Genomic DNA, 18,589 nt, shown 5'->3' with positions numbered 1-18,589 from the left:
GGTCACATTTTTCCTTTATTAAGATCTTGCTAAGCTGATTAAATTACTCAGAGAAATCATGACCAAAGATCCTGTAAAATAACTGGATGTTTAATGGTATCCCTTCAGTATAGTAGTGAAAAGGCAACATTCACAAATTTTATTCTATTGTTCATTTAGAATAAACCAATTTTCTGGGAATTCCTGGACTCACCAGATGTTTATTGAACATTCCTCCATGAACACATAAGTATTTATTTACTAGATTAGATTTGATACCCCCTCCCCCACCGCCACTTTTTGGGCTTGTAGTGGCAGACATGCCTTCCAGAAAAACAGTTAGCCTGTTCTGCAAATGCCTGTGCCGGCATTGTGGGAAGCATTACCACAGGAAGATCCAATGTTAGTTAGCTCCCAGTTTACTTTCAGGGCAGAACTGCCCCCTCCCTGCAGCACAGACTTATGCCACAGAGAAGTGTGGTGTAAGTCATTATATACAATGGGATTTTCCAAGGGCATAAGGGATTTTTCCGAGGGATTCCCCCCCCCCCCGCTTCTCCCCTGGTGTCTGCACAGATGATTATCTCTTTGGAGGCAGTGCAGCTGTGTGATCTCCAGCTGCTGTTGTACCCCCCCTCCATCTTTGGATTGGGCTGATGAAGGGTTCCTTGACAAACAAATTGACTTCCCTAGTGGTAGAATGTTTGAAAACCAATGGGTTAATATGCATTGCAATTACAATTTATAGCTGATGTGGGTATTAATATAATTTGAAAAGAATGAAAAGTTTAGACAAGGATTTTGTTACGGCCTTAACAGGGGTAAGGGTTTTATTAAAGGGATTCTCCACCAGCTGCTAAAAGTGTAACAGCACACATATAGTTTTAAAAGTAGCAAAGGGGAATGAACTCACATTGGCAGCGAGAGGGGCCGAGAGGGGATCTTTTAGACTGTATAATATGAGGAAGGAATTCTAGCAATGGATATTCCACAGAGTAATGCAAGAGTCCAAATTGAATTTAGATGCTTTATATAAATTTGTTTAAAAATACACACACACAGTAAGACACAAGGGCACATACATTCAAGTTCCTGAGATATAGAAAGGTGTTAAAAATATAGATTGGAGATAGAGAGGAAGGGTTTTTTTGTGGGGTAATACGTTACCTAATGATTCTTAGAAGAGTAGAAGTAGAAGGCAGGGAATCCACGCCAGCACAGAGACCCAGTGAAGACGATATTGTAGTCTCAAGACCAACATGACCAAAGGAGAGGAACATGTGGCCAACAGCACATGTGTTGGGGTGACCTGAGCTTTTATACCCTTTTGCCCAGGAAGAGAAGTAGGGAACAAAGTGAGTTTTAAGTTTCAGCTTTTCTAAATTCTCTGGAATTTCCCATGCTGGGCTTGCTGGGTAAGCTAATTAGCGACTCTTCTATTGTTCTACACCTTGGGACAATGGGAGTCAATTGGTCCTAGATTAAGTCAGGAAGCACAGAATGGCTTTATGCAGAGTAGCTCAGATTTTGGCTGAGACATTAGACCGGGGAAAGGTGGGTGCTTTAGGAAAATTCATAACAATGGGAAGAGGAGATGCAGAGAAGCAACCCTTTGTTGCTAACTTGGTTTCCAGAAGAGATAGGGAAATGCAGAATCTGATAGCAAGTTGGCTTTCCATATTCTTTGTCTTTAACGGTATCTTTACAAGGTGAGGTAATCAAGCATTCTAGTTACTCAAATGAGACCTCCAGGTTATGCTGGGGTAACTCATTATCTTATCTTTTGTGAAGCAGACCTGTGACCTTTGGACATGCTGCTACCTACACCCATAGGAGTGCTTTTGGCAACTGGCTTTTGCCAATATGATTTTAAAGCAGAAATATATATAAATAATATTCTGGGGGTCCTTTGGGTCGTTACAATTTTATAACAGCATATTTTGGTTAATTGAGTTGGAAATTTGTTTATTTTTATGTAAACAAAGTGTAAATATTTTACAATTCCAGATTTAAATCTGCATTCCTGCATACCCTTGTGATGCAAAGATCCAGCTTAAAGAAGACAGGACAGGGGAAGTTTTTTTAAAACAATTAGAAATTTGCATACTTGGTGAATGTGAAAATTCATTACCCCCTCCCATTTTTCTGAGGACTTTTCCAAGTTTTTACAATTTAAAAAGTGGAAAATTTGAGAAATGGGTGAAAACAGAAAGTGATTAAAATGTTTCTTGAGACATGGTTTTTCACACTCAAAATGTATAGAAAGTATGAGAACTTCATTTTTTCTAATGGAAATGTTGGAAATTTTTGGGAAACACTGGGGAAGAAAAGCTGTGTTTAGGGACAATATAGTGTTTTTAACTTTTTTCTTTAAATGGTTTTGGAAACAATTAATACACTATATGATTAATAATATATTATTACAGAGTTGTGTATTTGTTGCTGTAAAGTTCACCTTAGTATCCAAACATGCGGGTAGTCCTACCTATTGAAGCTCTGATGATATTTCTGTCCAAAAATGACCCTTGCATTTTGTTTTCTACAGTATTTGTTTTCTACCTTCAACATTTACTTTTTTCCCTTTCCTCTCACATAAAATTCATGATACATGTACATGTAGCACAGGATGCAGCAGTCTGGAACTCCTTCTCAAGTTTTGGGTATATTAGCAAGTTATGGAAAATGAAAGTAGTTATAGTGCCAAACATTACAGTTTTATATGCTAAAAAAGTTATAAAGTATGCATTTTATAATGGTCAATCACTAAAAGATGTCTAGACTTAATAAGAAAGTAAGCATTGATTATATTTCAATTCCCCCTCCTTTTTTCTGAAAAAGAGTAATTTTTCCCATGGTTTCAAAATCTCTGGAAATGTTACATTTCTAACATTTCTAACTGGTTGGCTCATCATATACCTGCAAATAAATTAGCAGTTTTCTGAACCAAACTCTATGCTTTCTCTCTCTTGCTATAGGTAGGAGTGACTGAGGTGAGGTGCTCATGCCATTGGTGTTAGAAGAACAACTTTTACTAATGGCATGTGCTTTGTGACAAGCAGACCTCCAGGGCTTACCTTCAGGATAGTAACTCTGTTAAATTACTGTAGTCAGTGGTAGATGAGAATGATTTCATCTCTGAGAAAATACATGCACTTCCAGTAGGGTTGCCAACTTCCAGGTGGAGTCTGGTGATTTAACAGGATTAGAGTTAATCTCTAGACCCGTGGTGGCGAACCTTTGGCACTCCAGATGTTATGGACTACATTTCCCATCAGCCCCTGCCAGCATGGCCATAACATCTGGAGTGCCAAAGGTTCGCCACCACGGCTCTAGACTATAGAGATCAGTTTTCATTGAGAAAATGGCTGCTCTCAGCATAACATCTTGATTGCAATTTAAAGCAGAGGGGTTTTTTTTGGAGTTTGTGTGCTTTAAGCTTTGTCTAAGGAAGTATTGTAAAGGGGTCTGGAAAAAGAGGCCCAAGGGCTTGGAGACATGTGTAACAAAAGAAAGGAACAGAGACTGTGCTTATTATCATAATTAAGGAGATTAATGCATTGCTGTGTTAAAACATAGTGAAAAGTAAAATGTCTAAGTTAAGAAAAAAACAGCATCGAAAATGACACCAAAGCAGACCAACTACTAGAAATGATGTCAGTTATGCAAAAGAAATCTGTGGAGCGTTTTGCTAATTTAGAAGAGAAATCAGTGATTGCTTTACTAAACTGGATGATTGCTTTAGTAAACTGATGATTGCTTTAGTAAATTGGAAGGAGAGGTGGCAGAGATTATGATTAAGAAAGAAATTGCTCATGTAAAGAGAATTGAAAAGAAAGTGAATATGAGTCAAGACTTCCAAAGCATTAAGAACAATCAAAATAAGACTGAGAAAAGGTTATCTGCTACCGATAAAGAAATGGAAACAAAGGTAAATCACATTGCTTTATTAGAATTGTACTAGAAACAAAATATATTACGTTTTCACAGTGACCTGGAAAAGGAAGGTGAAAATATAAGACAGAAGATGCTAAAAGGTATTGCAAGATATTTAGATGTAGAGGAAGATGTGATTGAAGAAGACATAACTAAGATTGTAAGAATTAAAAGGAAATGATAACAAGAAAAAGGAAAGAGATATACTGGCTTTTTCCTCTAGAATGAAGACAAAAGATCAAATATTACAGAAAAATTCTAAAAAGAAAATTCAAGTGGAGGCCAAGGAAATATTTATTTTGAAAGAAATCCCAGCTAAGATTTTGAATTAAAAAAAGATTATGCCTTTCTAACAAGTTATTTGAGAAAAATGAATGTTAATTATAAATGGGAAGACCTGGAAGGATTAACAACAACATACAGGTCCAGAAGATATAAGGTGACTTCGGTCCAACAAGCACAAAAATTATTGGTATAATTACAAAGAGACTATAATGAGAAAGATAATGTGTAAGGTTAGTAAAACAGTATATTATATAAATTTTGTTTTATTAATTTTGATTATGGAAGCTACAGTGTTCTCGTGTAATATAAATAGACTCAATTCACCCCCCCCAAAAAAGGAGGAGGGTTTTTCATTATAAAATAATAATTATGACATAATATCTTTACAGGAAACTCATGTGTGTAATAAAATATATCTCTGTTGGAAAAGAAGAAATTCCCCTCCGGGGAAGAGGCGGCCTATATAAATCTAAAATATAAATAAATAAATAAATAAATTTGTGGTAGCTGACAAGAAAAAGAAAAAAGGCATGGTAATTTATGTTAAAGAATTTCTGGAACCAAAATTAGTAATAAGTGATAGGAAAAGAAGATTTGTAAGGGTGAAGGCTCAGACAGAAATCTTTAATAGTAGGGGTTTGTGCTCTAAATGTTAATAAAAGTAAATTAGAGATTTACTGGATAGGCTTATTGATTTAGAATACAACAGTTGGGGATTTATTGGCAATTGAAACAGGGTTATTTCTACACAATTAGACAAAAAAGTGCAAGGGAAAAAGGATGGAATTAAAGGAAAATTACCAAAGTCCTTTTTTTTAATTTTGTGAACTTTTTGAATTAGAAGATATATGGAGGAAATTTAATGAGGGGGTCAAGGGAATATACATATTTCTCTGAGTATTTTAAGGTATATTTGAGGTTAGGTATGGTAATGGGTACTAAAGATCTTAGTTTGATTGTTGAAACCATTGCAATTTAAGCAAAAATATTATCTGATCATAATCCTTTAGTTTGGAAACTAAGGAAGAAGGAGAAAGTGCCATTATGGAAGCTGAATTAGTATCTATTAAATAAAGAAGAGATAATAAATAAGGGGAAAAGGAATTAAATGAATTTTTGCAGATAAATTGGGTACCAGGAATAAAGATTAATATAAAGTGGGAAAAATGTAAAGCTTACATAAGAGGCTTCTTTCTTAAGGAAGGGAGTAGATTAAAAAAAGAAAGGAAAATAAATGAATGAATTAAAGATTCAAGAAGAAATTAAGAAAAGCACTATCTGACACAAGATTAATTAAGGAAATAAAGGAATTACAAAACCGGCTATTGATGATATATACTTAGGAGGAAAAGGAGGAAAAGTTAAAATATATGAAGGCAAACTTTTTTGATCAAGCTAATAAATTGAGAAGGTGGTTATCATGGAAATTGAGAAAAGAAAGACAAAAAAGACCATCTCTGAATTAAAAGACATCTGGACATGGCCCACCCATCCTAGTGGAGGGAGAGGGAAGGAGGGGGAGGGGTGGCATGCAAGGGAAGGGGAGGGAGGGGGGCATGCGAGGGAGGGAGGGGGAGGGGTGGCTTGCAAAGGAAGGGAACTGGGGGAGGGGAGTGAGTGAGGGGTGGCGTGCAAGCGAGGAAGGAGGGGGAGGAAAAGTAAGATATACTTGTCAAGAGGAGATTATGAATAAATGAATAAATATAATATTATTACCAAACTCTATGGAGCTCATGAAGTAGATAAGGAAGAACAAACTAACCATCTAGCTAGAAATTTAGAAAAGGATACAGAACAAAAAATACAGATATTAGAACAGATGTCAGTGGAAGAAGTTAGGGATACTTTAAAAGACAGAAGCTGTAATTACAATAATTCCTAAGAAAGGTCAAGATCTAAGTAATATAGAAGGAGTAGGAAGAGGAGGAGTTTGGATTTATACCCCACCTTTCTCTCTTGTAAGGAGACTCAAGGTGGCTTACAAGCTCCTTTCCCTTCCTCTCCCCACAACAGACACCTTGTGACGTAGGTGGGGCTGAGGGAGTTCTGAAGAACTGTGACTAGCCCAAGGTCACCCAGCAGCAATGTAGGAGTGTGGAAGCACATCTGGTTCAACAGATAAGTCTTTGCCACTCAGGTGGAGGAGTGGGGAATCAAACCCGGTTCTTCAGATTAGAATCCACCTGCTGTTAACCACTACACTACTACCACCCAATATCATTGCTCAATACAGATTATAAAATCTTTGCAGTGATATTAGTGAAGAGAATTAAAAGAAGTATTGAATAAAAAAAGGAAACAGAGTAGCTTTTTGCTAGGGCGTCATGCAAAAGACAATGAAAGGATAATTCTTGATATAATGGAATATTTACAGAAAAAAATAAACAAGCTGCACTGATATTCTACAATATTGAAATAGCCTTCAATAATTTAGATTGGACATTTATGAAAAAAGCTTTACAAAAACTAAATGGTCAAAACAACTTCCAGAATTAGATTGAAGCAAGTGAAAAAAATTAAAGTTAACCAAGAACTATCACGAAATGTAAAGATTTGTAATGGTACCCACCAAGGATGTCCTTTGTTCCCTTTGCTATTTATATGGATTTGGAGTCCCAGGCATCAAAATAAATATGAAAGAATACATAATAAGAGTTTTTGTGGATGATATTGCTTTGGTGCTGGAGTCTCCATTAAGTTCAATGAAAGTATTGAAGGAAAAGTTGGAGGAATTTTAAAAAGTATCAGGACTAAAAATAAATGAACAAAAAACCCAAAATTATTACATTTAAAATGACAAATAAACAGGAAAAAGAAATAACTAAAATATTAAGTTATGAGTTGGTAAAGAAAGTTAAATATTTAGGAATTAATATAGCTAGTTATAATATATTTCTATTTCAAAATAATTATGAAGTATTATGGAAAAAGATCACTAATGATTTTTTTAATGGGCAAAATTAAAACTATCCCTACTTGGAAGGATTGCAGTAATAGAATCAAATGTTTTACCAAAAATGTTGGTCTGGTAAACCTTGTTCCTAATGTTTTGCCTGCATCTGTGGCTGGCATCTTCAGAGGTGTATCACAGAGAGAAGTCTGTTACACACTGTGTCCAGTGAGAAGGGAATGTTTAGTAGGGTATATATTGTCCTTGTCCCAGGATGGGGAACTAATCAGTAAGTGTTTTGGGTGGAACTTGCTATTCAAAGGTGTGGTTTACTGCATTGTATTGAGGGTGGGGTTTTCAGTCCATTTACATTCATATTCGCATTTGCATTCCCTGCAATAGCTACAGTATTAGTGAATGCAAATCCTGTGTCTGGGTGGAGTTCATTGTTCATGAACCTAGCATTCCCTTGGCCTTTGATTTTGGTGTTTTTAAGCACTGGTAGTCAAGTTTTGTTAATTCTCAGAGTCTTTTCCTTCTTGTTGAAGTTGTCTTGTTGTTTGTGGATTTCAATAGTTTCCCTGTGTAGTCTGACATAGTAACCATCCAAGTTGTCCAGAATTTCAGTGTTTTCAAATAAAATGTTATGTCCAGTTTTGTTTAGTCCAGTCCATGTTATGTCCAGTTTTGCTACTGCAGATTTTTCGGGATGGTTAAGCCGACAGTGTCTTTTGTTCTCTCTAATACGAGTCTGAATGCTGTATTTTGTAGTTCCTATGTGCATGGTGGTGAACCTATGGCCAATTGGCCATGCTGACAGGGGCTGATGGGAATTGTAGTCCATGAACATCTGGAGTGCCATAGGTTCTCCACCACTGTCCTATGTAGACCTTTCCACAGCTGCAGGGTATGTGATAGACTTCTGCGGAAGTGAGGTTTCTCTTTTCCTTTGCCCTGTGAACTTGGTAGGAATGAAATCTGATGGGCCTAATATGATTGTACTCTATAAAATTGTGTTAATGAGTGTGAAGAAAACCAATACTCTCAGTGGCCAATATTACCACAAGCTCTCACTACTGGAAGTCTTGTATCTTCATTTGTAGATGTATCGAATATGCTTTTAGGTTCTATGCTGGCAGGTTGTCAGTACTGTCATAAATGTATTGTGAATACACAAAATGCCCTGACTGGATGGCCCAGGCTATGCTCTGTCCCACTGAAAGAATTCAGGAGACTTGTGAATTAATCTGCCATTTTCTGAACTTTGTTCTAGAATGCACTCTTAGTTCTGTACCCAAGGCACTAGGACCCAAGCGGAGCATTCTAGAACAAAAAATGGTCCAGGAAATAGCATGTTAATTCACAAATCTCCTGAGATCTTCAGTGGGACACACAGTATAGCTCAATCTCATCAAATCTTTGAAATTAAGGAGTGTTGGCCCTGGTTAGTATTTGGGTGGGAGCCCACCAACAAATTCCAGTGTCATGGAGAAAGGCAAAGACAAACCATCTCTAAATGGCTCTTGCTTTGAAAACCCTACCAGGTCACCATAAGTCAGCTATGGTATTGTGGTCTGGTATTCTAGTTTGGAAATGTGATAAATATATTTTCGATAAAAGAATGTAATGTATAAGCTATTGCTAAGCTGAAGGGGATCAATTGACATCAAAACACTGGGTTGTACAGAAAATCTTGAGCTCCTTTGCAAATTACATTTTCTTTCAAACATTTGATATGAAGAATTATTAGAAAAGTATAATTTGTTCCCCTTAACTCTTTGTTAATTTGAGTAAATATGGTAGTGTGTACATTTTTCTTTGGGTTATTTTATTTCTACATAGCTTATCTTCATTTCCTGCATGTTTCTGTAGGAGCTGGGTCTCTCTTGATTCTTGTTCAGCAGTTTCACTATGCTCAGGATTGCAGCCCTTTGATTCATATTAATGTGCATTAAGGAAAAGATATAACCGATATGATAATACATAAAAGTCCTAAACCATCTATAAAACCTCAGCAGGTACAAAAGGGAACAAATTCTTCACTGTTGATTATTTAATGATACGAAGGATACCTTTGAGGTCTCATGTGGAGGGGAAATTCCATTTTTCCCTTGCCTCTCCCTTGGTATACTTCTTTGCCTTACTTGCCTTACTTGTTACCACTTTAGCCCTGTGAGCGGCGAGGCAAGGCAAGGCAGAGCCAGCACAGTGAATGGAGAATACCTATCAGGAGAACCAGGTTTGATTCCCCACATCTTCACATGAATCTTGCTGGGTGACCTCGGGCTGCTTGCAGTTCTCTCAGAACTCTCTCAGTCCCACCTACCTCACAAGGTGCCTCTTGTGGGGAAAGGAAGGGAATGTTTTTTGTAAGCTGCTTTGAGGCTCCTTAAGGTAGAACAAAGTGACATATAAAAAACCCTTCTCTTCTTGCTTGAGGTGGCCTCTGCCACTACATTTTTGTGCAAATTTTGGGTTGCTATAGAATGTGGCACCCAAACATGTTCAATCCAAGCATAAGCACACATTGTTATAAACTTTGTGTGGGAGTTAATATCACTTTGTTTGCAAAGATTTATGTAAAAGTTGTTTACATACATCTGTGTACTACTCCTATCTAGTCCTCTTGTGTGATTTTTGTTTGTTAAAAAAAGTCTGCATGGGGTATTGGCTATTAGCTATAAGGTTAAGAACCATTTTCAGTTGTGCTACTTTATTGCTGTTTGATGTTACCTGATAAGTTGGAGTTGCATGGAATCTGTCAAGCAGCTTTCTGTTACTTTGAAAATATAATGCTAATGAGATCTAGTTAAAACAGTAATCTTTTTTGTACTATAAACTTGAGAAAGCACCCGGTTTTCTGATTAGTAAGACATGAGAGCTCTACTCTAGAGCTGTGGCTATGCTAAACTCCGCTGCTTCATGTTGATGTATTTGGGGCTGTGTAGGGATGGGTGGAGGAAGGGGAAAGTGAGGATGATGTATGAGTCTGAAATTGTGTGCATCGAGGAATGCTGCTGTTAATTTCGTTGTGCGTGCACAATGACAATAAAATGCTTATGCTTATGCTTATGCTTATGAGAATTAGAAATTAGGCTGAACAAAAGACCAATTAAGAACAAATCAGATTTTATTTTAATGAATTTACTTACAATTGGTGGTCTTTGGCTAGATTAAATTTGGTCTTTTAAAGAGGACAAACCTTACATATATTTTTAAAGGCAGAGCAAATGCCAAGATATTAAATTGCATTGTTTACATTTGCTTTTCTTCTATAGCACCTTTTCCCATGACCTAATCTGTAATTCAGAAGAAAGAGAAAAGAATTTATAATATCAATGGTATCAAAAACTTTTAAGTTTTAGAAAATGGTAATGCATATTGAAGTACTTGCAGAACAACATATTTAATACGATTAAATAGAAATATGTCAAACAGGTGGGAAGTTAGAAGAATTTATGGGGGGGGGGGGATGGAGACAGAACTCTTCATTCCTTGGTTCCCCTTCCTTTCCCATTCAGTGAATTCATCACTGAGTTAATTGGTGGTGGAATTTGGAACAACAAGAATTTCTTCTGGGGACTGATGATTTTGCTTACCACAATAAGGCTGAAGGTAAAAGGTAGGTAGAAATGACAACATAGTCTACTGGAAAACCAAATTTACTGCAGAATGTGTGGTGGTTATGAGTGCAGTCAAATATACTGTTGTGAAAGTGAGGGATCTTTTATGCCCAAAGGCAAAGAATATTTCTTAATTCTCCTAGATCTTTCCTTCTGATTGTCTGCTGTGCTGCCGACTGGTGCTGCTTGGAGGAGGAAAAGATTTGTTGGGAGGGGTAGCAGGGACAGCAGCGCAGTGGTGGTGGTGGGGAGTTTGGTAATGTAGGAAGTTCAACCAAGGAGTGGGCAAAGGGGGGGAGATGTATGCCCCCTATGTCTGCCTCCTAGTTCTGCAGAGACGGTATTTAAAAAGTAAAGATCATAGGTCTCAATCATTTATCCACACAAGTTTGTGAAACCGATGTTACCATGTAGCCTTATTACCTGCACAAAAAAGTCCTTTTGAATATGTATTGTTGAAGGCTTTCACGGCCGGAATCACTTGGGTGCTGTGTGGTTTCCGGGCTGTATGGCCGTGTTCTAGCAGCATTCTCTCCTGACGTTTCGCCTGCATCTATGGCTGGCATCTTCAGAGGATCTCCTTTTGAATAGTTCAATTTTGTGTAGTTTGTGGAAGACCTGGACAGTGGGAGCTTTCCTGACCTCTTCAGATTGGCAGTTCCAAAAGTTGGGAGCAACAATGGAGAAGCCACGTGTACAGGCAGTTGATGCTTTTGCCCATTTGCAGGTTGACATTTTCAGACGTGAGTGGAGCCCTGCTGACATGATGGAGCTTAGGGAACAAGGTGATCCCAAAAATAAGAGAGGCCGAGACCATTAATGGCTTTATATGTGACAGCTGGGGAATAAATATGGGTGATAACAGCATCTCCTTTGTGTTACAGAATATGATTGAATTTTTATGGTTATTTGGTCTTCTGTGGCTTCCCTTGAAGTTTAGAGTTGGGGTGTATCCCTACAACTGTGAAGGAGAGAGAAGTTCACTGTCTTTCTCACTTACAGGATCAAGGGTTCTAAATCCAGGTGTTCGGAGGAACATATTCAGTAAACATGCTTAAAATTAACAGCTGATGCTAATTAAAATGTAATTACTGTATGACAGATCAAAAGTCAACATCTGGTCCAGCTAAATTTTAAAATTGCTTTATTCCTTGCTGTCTGTTTTCATTTAAACCCCTAAGCCAAACACAGTCCAACAAAAAAGATTTTTATTAGCAGTGCTAAGCAAAAAACCAGGTGCACTTTAGTCCCAGCTATGTTCAGGTTTGCCCTTTCACTCATTCTTCACATTTTGAGAAATTGTGAAGAAGATTGTTCTGACAGCATTCATATGTTAATCTCCTTTGATTGCCTGAGGCAGGCAGAACTTTCACTGTATTGATACTATGAAGCATCTGAGTGTGCATTGTAGCCCAGATAGGCTGTCTAACATATGAGCTCAAGAACCAGTTTTATCTATTTGGTTAACACCAATGTTGTTAAGGGGAGGAGAATTTCTTTCCCCCCATATTCACTTGTTTAGATAAAGCCATTGATTCCTCTTGCTCTCCTTTTTCTCCTTGAAAAGAGAGGTTTCTTTTTTCATTGCTCTGCTTTCTTTTTGTTGAGATATTAATGCACTAGACCAGGAGTAGGGAACCTTTAACACTCAAAGAGCCATTTGGACCCGTTTTCCAGGGGAAAAGAAAACACTTGGAGCCGCAAATAATTTTTGACATTTAAAATAAAGATAACGCTATATATATAGGGTTTTTTTAACCTTTTACTCCGCTCATTCTGAGAAGTGCATGGATGCGCCCGCCCTGCTGCCTGCAGGGTGGGCAAGGATGAAGCCGGCGGCTCGGCCTCGCTGGCCGCTGGGAAAGCACCCGCCCCACTCCAACGGGGCGAGCGAGAGAGGAAGCCCGCGGCGCGGCCCAGCCAACCATGGGCAGTTGGTGCGCCCGCCCTGCTGCCTGCGGGGTGGGCAAGGTTGGGGCCGGCGGCTCAGCTTGTGGAGCCGCAGTGCAAGGGCAGAAGAGCTGCATGCAGCTCTCGAGCCGCAGGTTCCCTACCCCTGTACTAGACAGAGCAGAGGAGGAAATAGCCCAATCTCAAAACAAAATTGGGTACCCAAAAGGTTGAGTGAAATAAAATCAAATTAAGCAATTAAATATATTTATTACAAAATGCATGTGTGCGCACACACACATATATGTATATATGTATATAAACACACGTATATAACTATATATAACTATATATATAACTATATATAAAACAATATATATAACTATATATATACAACACTCTCTCTATATATGTATGTGTATGTGTATGTATATATGTGTGTGTGTGTGTGTGTGTGTATAAAAAGCAAACAGTGACTTTGTTAGTCACTCCCTAATGCCGAAATGGCTGGATGGATCGCCCCCAAATTTTCACCTGCCTGTTGCGGGCAGGTAATCGGACCTTCCTATGGCTGAAAGTCCATACCTGAGCCAGGTAAAACGTCTTTTTCCTGGCGCACCAGGCCATGAAGCTCGCTGTGTTTAACTGTCACCCTTAGAATGTTCGTGTAGCCTGTCTGTCTGTGGCCTGAGGGCTTGGTATGAGGGCTTAGAATGTTCGCGCAGATGGCCAGAGATGAGCAGTGTAAACAGTAAATAGGTAATACTGTTAGGTAATACGAGTGGAAGTGAAACACATACACACTTTGCCATGTGAGACGTCAGGTGAGGTTCCCCCCCCCACACACACATGCAGGTAACTTTCACTCTCTGTGCCTCACCCACTACTACCACACAACACACATACTCTCATCCACATCTAGCTCATCCTCACACACCTCACACTGCCCTCCCTCACATTCAACCACCACTTACCCACTTCCTCACCCATATTCGCCACAGCTCTCTTTTACTAAAATCAAGCTGGAGTTTGCCTTTTTCTTCTAAGAAAATCCGTGGGGTGAGGGCGAACCAACACTACTGGCTCTGCTTCTTTTGCACATGGCCCTTTACGAACCCAGGGAGCTGGCCTCGAACTGAGCGCCTCACCACCCTGCCTCTGCTGCCTGACTGGGATAGCCTCCTTGCCCCAGTTCTGCCCTACCCAAGCCAGGACTGTCCGTGTCAACCAGCCTCATGGACAGCTGGATTCGCACTCTGGACAGTTCTGTTGTGGAATGGAAAGGGTTACCTTATACTAAAATAAAAAGACACCACCATATAACAATGTGAATTAAAAAGGGAAAGAGGGATTCCATTTGACCACCCCAAAAGGCTGTGCTACAGATCATTGGACCTGCATGGACATCTGTGTGGGTTGCGGACTGTGATGAGAAGGACAATTGCCACAGCAATGCATGGCCGGGCCCCGCTAGTAAATAAATAAATGAAATGAAAATATTCCTGTGCTCATGGAGTATTCATATTAAAAGTATCTTAGCATGCAAATGGCATAAAAAATTAATCCAGTGAGAAAACATACTTGACTCTCCGGAAGCTGCAGAAAGGAGTAGCAGGGAGAGGAGAAGTGGGACAGACAGCACTAGGTGAGCTCTGGTTTTTCTTTTTGGAAGGCTTTTCTCAAAGCCAAATATTTTAATATTTTAATAGTGTGTTTTTAACAGGGGCTTTTTTCTTGTTTTGTTTGTTCTGGCTGTGTGCTTGCTTGAGGCTTCTGAGAGGTGGGGCTTGCTGAGAGTTGGGGCTTGCTATTAGCTCTGTTGCTCACTCTCTGGAAGCAGCAGGTGTTTTACTGAATAAGGACATATCTTGAAGTATTGTAGAAGGTACGGAAAGCTCAGTCTGAGGTGGTGGAAGATGCTCCCTTAGATGGGACCCCTTCCTTAGCTGGTGATCCGGTATCCTCTCGCACAAGGGACTCCCTGTAATAGGCAGTTCTTCAAATAGCCTCTATCTTCAAAAATTCTTCAAATAGCCTCTATCTTCAAAAATGTGCAGCCAGTGCTTACACACTCACAAAAATTCCCCAGAATCTGCCAGGCTCTTCAGCAAGTTCTGTGGTGGGAAAAATTACTTTTCCCATCATAGACTTCAGCGGGGCTTTTTGTTATGCCCAGCTGGCTCTGTGGTATAGAAGTTTCAATGGGAGGCACTGTGGTAGGGGTCTTGCTCTGGGTGGGAGCATTTCCTGTACGGCTGCTGGTGTGAGTCTCCTGAAAAGAGCCAGCCAAATTTGCTAAAATTTGTGTGGGAGAGGAAACTGTTTTGAGCACCCAGTTGAAGGTGAACCTGATGCCCACAGCATTTGCCCCTCCCAAGCAAACTTTAGCAAAATTGGCTGGTTCCTTTCAGGAGACTCACACCGGCTGCACTGGCTGCACATTTTTGAAGATAGAGGCTCCAAACTTTCAAGGTGGCTCCAAGAGGTCTCCTGGTAATAGCATCCAAGCTTGGCGAGCTTTGCTTTTGGGGGTGGGGGCTGGGCGACTTGAGAGAGTTCTGAGAGAACTCAGCCAGCAAGCTTCATGTGCAGGAGCAGGAAAGTAAAATAAGTCTTTTGGGGGGCCATAAAATTGAACCCCAAGAAGCAAAGGTTTCCAAGCCTGGATGCTATTACTAGGAGGGCCTCCTGAGCCACCTTGAAAGTCTGATGCCTCTATCTTCAAAAATGTGCAGCCTGCTCAACACACTCAGAAATTCCCCATTGGCTACAATGAAGCCAAGGCATTGCAAAACAAAGAATCTTGGGCAAATTTCTTGGTGCATTTTTAAATCTACTGACACCCAAATTTCAGGGTATCACTTGTTAACTATTCTTATGATACCACCCAAGACTTGTGAAGTTAGGTTCAGGGGGGCCAGAGTAATGGACCCTCAAATGGGTAGCCCCCATCTCCTGTTAGCTCCCATTGGAAACAATGGGGAATGGGGCACCCCCTTTAGGGGTCCATAACTTTGGCCCCCCTGAGCCAAACCTCACCAAACTTGAGTGGTATCATCAGGGCAGTCTCTGGATGATACCCTGAAATTGTGATGCCGCTAGCTTTAAAAATGCACCCCCTGCAGGTCGAAAAATATCAAAAATACCCCCAAAAGTCCAAATACCTTGCATTTGGATTCGTTCATATTTGGGCAGGACAAAAATTGTCCAAATATGCCCAAATTCGCCCAGATTCTGTCCAAATCTGGTATTTGTTTCATCCGAATCTCCAACCCTAGAAAGTGATGCTTTTTCAGGGGGGGATCCACCCCTAAACAGCATCACTTTCAATTTTTTTTAACTGAGGACCCCAGATTCTCCCTTTAAGGTGGATTTAGAAGAAGAATCTGAGCTCCCTGGTTTAAACACCATTAAAAGTGATGTTATTTGGGGGTGGATTCCACTGGAGGTGTTTTGTGAAACATGATGATGACATTTGTTTGGCAAATGTTTTTCTGGGGGTGATTTGTGAGAGATTTACATGCTTAATACCCACTTGCACTGGTTTGGTACTGTTTCTTAGGCTAACAACCTACCTCATATGGTTGGTATGAGGACAGAATTAGGAAAGAGAGTTGGTGGGGGAGAACGATGTATGTTTTGCTGGGGGTGGGGTGATTTGTGAGAGATGATGCTGACATTTGGTAAATGTTTTGCTGGTGATTTGTGAGAGATTTACATGCTTAATATCCACTTGCACTGGCTTGGAGTTGTTTCTCAGGCTAACAACCTACCTCATGGGGTTAGTGTGAGAACAAAATTAGGAAAGAGAGTTGGTGGGGAGAGAGCCATGTATGTTTTGCTGGGGGTGGGAGGTGTTTTGTGAGCTGGTGCAAAAAATAATTGTTTGGTCATGGTGGGGGAGGGTGGCTGCTTATACGGGGGGGGGCACCAGCTCAGGTTTTGTTCCCGAGCTCCAGTTTGCCTAGATTCGCCTCTGCTTGGAGGTTATTAAAAACACAGTAATAAAAGCTCAGCTGGAATGTGTTCTGCAGGTTAGGAAAGGCAGCTCCCAGTCCAAAAGAAAGCCACCATGGTTAACAAGGGAGGTTCAGGAAACTATCAGAAAAAAGAAGATGTCTGTTAGAAAATGGAAGTCCAACTCGATTGATGAAGAATATGAGAAGGAACACAAATGGTGGCAAAAGAGAAGCAAGTTAGCTGTAAGGGAGGCAAAAAAGGATTATGAGGAACACATGGCTGTGAACATCAAGACCAGCAACAAATAGTTATTCAAGTACAACAAAAGTAGGAATCCAGCTAGGGAAGTGGTAGGCCCGTTAAATAATGAAGGAACAAAAGGTGTGCTAAAGGATGCCAGGGAGATTGCAGAGAAGCTGAATGAATTCTTTGAATCTGTCTTCACCCAAGAGGAGGTGAGGAACATTCCTGCACCTGAACCAAGCTTCTTAGGAGGCGAATCCGAGGAACTAGCGAAGATAGTGGTAGACAAGGAAGAAGTTCTGGCAGCCATTGATAAGCTAAATGCTACCAAATCCCCTGGCCCAGATTGCATTCACCCAAGAGTTCTTAAAGAGCTCAAGCATGAAATTGCTGATCTTCTCACTTTAATATGCAACTTATCCCTGAAATCAGCCTCCATCCCTGAAGACTGGAAAATAGCCAATGTCACACCAATCTTTAAGAAAGGATCTAGGGGGAAGCCAGGAAATTACGGGCCAATCAGTTTGACATCTTTTCCTGGTAAATTAGTAGAATCTATTAAGGTAAAGTTTCCCCTTCAGTCATGTCCAACCCTGGGGTACCACTGTGAGCAGTGATTTAATAGGCAAGCCATTTTTGTGGGGTAGTTTGCCATTTCTTTCCCCGAGTAGAATCTATAATTAAAGATAAAATTATATAACATGTAGAAAAGCAAGACCTGCTGAGGAAGAGTCAACATGGCTTTTGCAGAGGCAAGTCCTGCCTTACAAATTTACTAGAGTTCTTTGAAGGTGTAAACAAGCATGTGGATAAGGGGAAACCAGTGGACATTGTCTACTTGGATTTCCAAAAGGCTTTTGACAAAGTTTCTCACCAGAGACTGTTGAGAAAACTCAGCAATGAAGGAATAAGAGGGGAAGTCCTCCTATGGATTAAAAACTGATTGAGGAACAGGAAACAACGGGTGGGTATAAATGGGAAGTTCTCACAATGGAGAGATGTAGGGAGTGGTGTCCCCCAAGGATCCGTTTTGGGACCAGTGCTCTTCAACCTATTCATAAATGACCTGGAAGTAGGGGTTGGTTAGCGTGGTGGCCAAGTTTGCGGATGATACCAAATTATGTAGGGTGTTGAGAACCACAAAGGATTGCGAAGAGCTCCAATCAGACCTTGATAAATTAGGTGAGTGGGCTAAGAAATAGCAAATTCAGTTCAATGTAGCAAAAAGTGATGCACATAGGAGCAAAACATCCAAACTTGACAGGGGTCAATGCTATCAGTTCCAGACCAGGAAAAGGATTTGGACATCTTAGTTGATAGTTCCATGGGAATTTCGACTCAATGCATGGCAGCTGTGAAAAAGACAAATTCTTTGCTGGGGATAATTAGGAAAGGAATTGATAATAAAACTGCAAAGATTGTCACGCCTTATATGAAGCAGTGGTGTGACCGCACCTGAAATACTGTATTCAGTTCTGGTCACCACATCTCAAAAAGGATATTGAAGAGATAGTAAAAGTGCACCACATCTCAAAAAGGATATCGAAGAGATAGGAAAAGTGCAGAGAAGGGCAATGAGGATGATTGAGGGATTGGAGCACCTTCCTTATGAGGAGAGACTACAGCATTTGGGACTCTTTAGTTTGGAGAGGAGACGTCTGAGGGGGGATATGGTTGAAGTCTATATGTTTGGGGTAGAAAATGTTGGCAGAGATAATTTTTTCTCTCTTTCTCGCAATACTAGAACCTGGGGGCAAACATTGAAAATGCTGAGGGGAAGAATTAG

At 39.9% G+C, this 18,589-nt stretch overlaps 1 protein-coding gene across 8 annotated transcripts in view; it reads left to right on the top strand.

Moving 5' to 3' along the window:
- LRRC7 (leucine rich repeat containing 7) overlaps nucleotides 1-18,589 on the top strand; it is a 268,314-nt gene that overhangs the window by 65,338 nt on the left and 184,387 nt on the right. The window lies entirely within an intron of this gene.

Source organism: Sphaerodactylus townsendi, linkage group LG05 (genome assembly GCF_021028975.2).
Source record: "Sphaerodactylus townsendi isolate TG3544 linkage group LG05, MPM_Stown_v2.3, whole genome shotgun sequence".
In the NCBI taxonomy this organism is placed as follows: domain Eukaryota; kingdom Metazoa; phylum Chordata; class Lepidosauria; order Squamata; family Sphaerodactylidae; genus Sphaerodactylus; species Sphaerodactylus townsendi.
This window is presented reverse-complemented; position numbering and strand designations above follow the sequence as displayed.